This window comes from Sebastes fasciatus, chromosome 23, assembly GCF_043250625.1.
Source record: "Sebastes fasciatus isolate fSebFas1 chromosome 23, fSebFas1.pri, whole genome shotgun sequence".
Taxonomy (NCBI): domain Eukaryota; kingdom Metazoa; phylum Chordata; class Actinopteri; order Perciformes; family Sebastidae; genus Sebastes; species Sebastes fasciatus.
In genome coordinates this window covers 19,201,467-19,207,861 of record NC_133817.1, presented here as the reverse complement: position 1 = coordinate 19,207,861, position 6,395 = coordinate 19,201,467, and positions in this window count along the sequence as shown.

The window sequence follows — 6,395 nt, the reverse complement described above, 5'->3', positions numbered from 1 at the left end:
CAAATATCTTGCTTTTCTTTGTTATATACTAATTATCTTTGGATTTTGGACTTTTGGTACAAAAAAAACAAGACTTTTGAATACTTCTCTGTGGGCTGTGGGAAATTATAATGGGTTTATTGACCAATGGTTAATCGATTAGTCAAGAGAATCTTCAATAGATAGATCAATAATGAAAATAATTGCTACTTGCATCCCTGATATTAAATGTAATTTAACTACAGATCCGTAGCTGTTGCCATTTCCCTCCACTTTATTATTTGTCTCGTAAAAAATAGCAGTCTGCTGCTGCTGGTTTTGTGTGTCAAATTTATCCTAAACTTTCTGTTTTATATTTATACGCTCTAGTCCTCTCAACGTGCATTGTTATTGCAGCAACTGGTTGCAGACATTGCAGCATAATGTCAGACTTGCGTGTCTTTAATGGGAGACTTGTGTGCTCTGAACGCCGGGTTGTATTTTCTTATTTCTCTCGTGAATGGGGCGGCAGAAAAGTGTGAGTTTCATGACGGCCACATCTGTAACCTCTGCCCCTTCACAGCCGCCCTTTCTCTGTTAGAGAGGTGCTCACCTGGCAGCGGCGTTAGCACTAACATGGAAACATGGCCAACAACACTCAGTGAGTTCATCAGGGAGCAGGGACCTCCCGCTGGCTGGAACAGCAGTCTGACCTTCAGCCGACACCACCCCCTGTTAACCCCTCAATTAACCTCCACGTCGGCCCCCCTGCTGGCGGAGCAAGGAGGAGGAGGAGACCCCCCCCTTCCATTCTATCTTTATTTCCTTTTATCATTTTCTGCCTGGATACACCCTGGCCCCGGGAAATTACCATCTTATCTCACTAATGCGTTAGGGGAGGGGGGGGGGGAAATATCACTGTCCAGAAAGTCTGTAATCACACAGGAGTTGTACTTTTTCTTTCTTTCTTTTCACTTTCTTCCACGTTCACAGAGGAGGCGGAGGGTTGAAAATATTAAAAAACTCCAGGTAGAGTGTGCACTGACCTTTTCACAAAGTCGTCCACCTTTCCACTCCTCTAATCAATCCCCCTCTGATCGCTCACTGTGTGCCGGATTGTAATGTCACAATTAAGGACGGCTCCATTGTTTCTGTTTGCCGTCTTGGGAGAAATTCAGCACTCCTCTGATCTCAAGGTCATTTCTCTTACAATATTAAATAAATTAGAGTGTGGCGGTGGCAGCGACGACGGCGGCGGCGGCGGCGGCGGCGGCGGCGGCGGCCACCTCCTCTGACTAGTATTAATCCATCCATCCATCCTCTTCCTGCTCAATCGGGTGGGATGCAACTCTTTCACTCAGAAAATGAAAGTCTGCTGCCCTCGGCCATGAGAACAAATTACTGCTTTTGCTGTTGCTTTATATGAGGGAAAAAAAAAGCAGATGGGTGCATTAATGGTGTTTTGTTTCCTTCGTTTTCATATCGGAGGCAGAACCTGAGAGTTGTGTACTGATAAAATTATAACCATATTGTAATTACATATAATATGACTAATTAGACAGGACAAGAGGGGGGTGGCAATGTGTGACACTTCTCTTTATTCACCATCTGTTATTCTTTTCCAGATGGAACATCAATGCTTGTTTTTGTCAAACGGCAGAAAATGTAACTGTGTGTCTGCTCCCCCCCTCACCACCACCACCACCACCACCACCACAATCCCTCTGTCAATCCATAGGATCCATAATAGACATCATTACCTAGCAGCTAGCATTGATGTAATTCATTTTGATATATTTATGATATTGTGTTGCGAGTCATTAAAGATAATTATACAGATACAATAACTGTCAGTGGCAATTTTTTTTAATACGGAGCACATCAGAAAATGATTTTTTTATATGTTCAAAATGTACCTTAAAGGGAGATTTGTCAAGTATTTAATTATCAACATGGAATTGGGCAAATGTGCTTGCTAATAAGTTGCGCTAATGCGTTAAAAGAATTATAACGAATTTGCGTTAACACGTTATCGCGTTAACTTTGACAACCCTACTCATAATGGATTGTAAACAATGCTGTATGTGTTACGTGAAGCTTTTGCACTGCATTTCTTTTGCATTTCTACCTGTAAAACCTTAAATCATGCAGTATCCTTTTTTTCTTTTGAGGCCCCTCAACATGGACATGTGTAGCTACTCTAACCTGCCACAATTTCCTCCCCCTCTCCTCCTCCTCCTCCTCACTTGTGTCAAAGTTTGCAAAGTCTTTGACCTTGCTGTTTAGACTTGTGGCACGACATTAAAATAAGATGAGGCGTGCAAGGAAAAAAAAAAAGAGGAGAGTTCAAGTAATGTCACTTTCAATTAATCTCCTCAGGTAGTGGCCCCATTAGCCCGCTCACACAAGGCCCTGGTTTACAATGCAAATAGGGTCATTACCTGAGGACTCTAATTGACTTTGACAAGAGGCCGAAGAAGCCTGCCTCCTTGCGCCACGTGTTATTTGTTTGCTTGTTATTCCTCCCACGCAAATTATTGATGTGGTTGCCGACAGGAAAAGTGGCATTAGCAGGGGTTTATTTTCAGCAGGAAGTGTGGCACGTCTGTTAAATTTGTATACGTGTTATACAAAAAAAGTCAAATTCAACACTCAGAAATTGCATCAGTGTCAGAACAGAGTCCCAGCAATGAAATGTAAATGATCTCCAAGCGAAACATTTGTATTCTTTGTTCCCTTCTCTTCTCAGAGTGACAATGTGTGATCGTACTCACACCTTAAATATTTAAAGACCCCCTTTTGCTAAAGCTTTGCTGTGGTACATGGGCCTCTGACTGCTTCTAATCTCCTTGTTACCTGGAGGCGTCGCCACGGCGGTGCGAAGATAACGCGGCGGTTACAGCGAGATCACGGGACTGGAGCTTGAATGGAAAAAAAAGCTCCGTGGATGGGGCACGGTGAGGTTCAAAGTTTCGTGCCCCATGCAGACGGCTGCTGACAACATCTGCCTGAGAGAATGCAGGAATCAGACGGGGGAATGAAAGGAGTGAAGAGACGCTGAGATGTCTTCGAATCGTTTCCTTTCTTCCTCGACAGTGCTGAAAACATCCCCCTCCTTCCTCGCATCCCCCCCCAGTTCAGATGTTGTGGCATCTTTAAACTGTACGTGCAAGCGGAATATTTTTGTTTGTGCTTTATACGGATGCCTGCACAGGTTTCCACAGAAAATAACAGAAGCAGGACCCGTAAATAAGACATCATCTTAAAGTTGCACAACTTTTCTATTTTCCTCCCGCCCCTGCATGCGTCTGAAAGCCAATAGACCGTGGGAGAGGCAAATTGAGAGGGACGTGCGGACCATGGGATGCCTGTTTATTTGCTTGTACACGCTCCTTGAGCTATAAATTAGATGTCACCATTGTTACATGTCATTTGCCGATGTGGACGTGTTGCGGTCTACCCGAGCAGCGCTTTTGATTGTTTGTTCTTAACATCACTTAAATGAACGCGGTCGCCCACTATAGCCTCCAGTCATCTGCATCTCGCGGGATGATTGGCAGGTTGTTTGGCAGGCGTGCTTGTTCTGTTATAGTTTATATCTGAGCATTTACACAACCACAATACAGAGGAGAGGATATGTTTGTGATCAAATCAGTGGCTCCATTTGTCTTTTTACAGATTTACTAAACAAATGTGTTATTTAGAAGGACACTGAAGTGTTTGCTTGTCTTTAGCAATTTGGGTTTCAATCAATTTTTTCTTTTGCTTGGATTTTTCCCAGTGCTGCCAAGTGAAAACAGTTCATGATGCAAACTCAATGTCAAGAGAAGGTTGGCCGCTCTGACGCATAATACTCTCTTTTTCATATATTAGGCTGTTTATGTTCTTTTGAGTGACCTTTTTGAACATCAAACCGTATTTATTTTTCACAGCTTCCACCACAAAAAAAAAATGCTTTAAATTGAGCACAAACACGAGCACAAACGGAAAACTTCCCTCACTGTGGTTTTGAAAAAAAGGGATGTTTACAGAGCAGAGATGCGTGTTTGTGTGTGTCTGTCTCCTCCTAACCCGCCCGACTCAACCAAGCCACATCACACACACACACACACACACACACACACACACACACACACACACACACACACACACACACACACACACACACACACACACACACACACACACACACACAGACAGAGAGAGCATCTAGTAGCTTACCTCCCTCCATGCAGAAAGAAAACACGGATCAAGGTCTTAATAACACCAGCCATTGTGGCAAATATATAGGACTCAACTTTCCGCTTGGAGCAGCCTCTTCACATTGAGTTAACATGACTGACAGGCAAAGCCTCTCTCTCTCACACACACATGCACACACAAATAAGCTGGCTCTAACATGCTTTGTAACAACACAAGATCAAACAAACATGGTCACATGAGCGTTTTTCCATATTCTGCCAGAGCTGTCCTCTTTTCCTTCAACAAGTAAATAAACACCGTATTAATTGTTCGTCAGATCTGTTAAATTGTTTTCCCGCTATACAATACATCTCTACAACAAACAACAAAACAGCAGCGATAACTCCCCCCCTCCATAAGACCAGATGCTTTGCCTCAATGTGTTTATTTGCCTGTCAGGCGCCCTTAATTGTTTCATCTGCTACAAATAAACACATCTCCAGTTGCATCTTTGTTTACACGCCGCTCAGCAACTAAACTCCCTGTTTGTGGTGACAGTTTGTTTGTGGTGGTGTTTATAGTGCGCAGCGCAGATTAAATGAAAAGTAAGTAAGGCATCGGCAGGGTGTTTTGTACACATGCCGCTGGGAATTCGATGAGCGGGTAAAGTTTACAGGTGTGCATCGGCAACACCTGCTCGCATCCTCATCCGGAAGAGAACTTCATAAAGTGTAAATTAACATGTGTGTGTGATACAGGGGTGCATTGTCAGGTTAGCTGTTTCATGCATGCCATTATCACATACTTGGTTTATTTTGTGAGCTTTGCAGGTGTTGGTACCTACATATAAATTTGGTTTTATTGGCCCAGGTTTGGAGAAATCTGTCTCTATCTGTGTAACTTCCACACCAATACAGTGAAGGTGACTGGGATTTAGTTTGTGGTGCTCACAGAACTGACAAATTATATTAAAATGATAATTTAAAAAAAATCAGCAAGGACATCTCGTCCTGAAACACATCCTCATTTCTTACTTAAAACAGTTTTCATAGGGACTATTTCTTCGGTGGAAAGTAGTTCCAGTTTATTTTTAATGACATTGATTATGGAGAATTTGATGTTGAATATTTGTTATTGAAAAATGTCAAAGTCAAGAGAAACAATCTAAATCTCTATTGTAAAAGGAAAAGAAATTGCAGAAATTGAGTTTACTGGGCCTTTAAGTTCAATTGGATTACTTAAAGGGACAGTGTGTAGGATCTGGTGGCATCTAGTGGTGTGGTTGCGGATTGCAACCAACTGAGTACCCCTCCGCTCTCCTCCCTTTCCAAGACTGCGGTAACGTGAGCTGCCGAGTGCAAAACCGTGATAACACCGTTTGCCTCGCTCGCATAATAACACTACTTTGGGAGCAACGGAAGTCAGACGATTGCTGACAGTGCCACGGTTTTGCACTCTGCAGCTCACGTTACCGCTGTTTCATAAGCGTGTCGGAGAACTACGGTGGCCTTCAGGTTAATGTAAAAATGCGAAAGGCTCTCTTTAGATGTTGGTTTGGTTTGTCCGTTCTGGGCTACTGTAGAAACATGGCGGAGCAACATGGCGGACTCCGTGAAGAGGACCCGCTCCCTATGTAGATATGAAGGCTAACAACAACACAACGATTCTTAGTTTTAGGTGATTATACACTATTGAAAACAAAGCTATGAATATTATATTCCATTTCTGCGAATAGATCCCCCGAAATGTTACAAACAAATACATTAAAATACAAATGAAAAAGGTAGAAAAAATACAGCTGTGGTGCAGATATAAACATGAACACAATGCATTACTGTTATTCAAATTCTATATACTTTTAAGACGCAGGAGGCATCTGTTATTGTAAAGGAGGATGGGAATGGGTTAGCCTGGCATGTTTAGTGGAGCATCTGGTGCGAGCGAAGGTGATTCTTAATGTGGAAGGTGTTTTTTACCCCCCCAGATACCTGTTTTCTTGAGCTTCGTTGTCTGCCAGGTGATAATTGACATTGTAAGGATACTTTGTTTTGTTAGAACATGGCTGTTGCGTAGTATTGAATCTGTTGTACTCTGTGTATGATGTACTTTTAAAAACACAAATATTTAAACCAGCATTAGTTTACAGATTGTGATATATCTGTGAGTATGCACGGGTTAAATATTCCATCTAGTGTATTGAAGCCAGACATGAATAGTTCATTGCCGCTTATTAATACTGTATGTTTGCTCTTCTT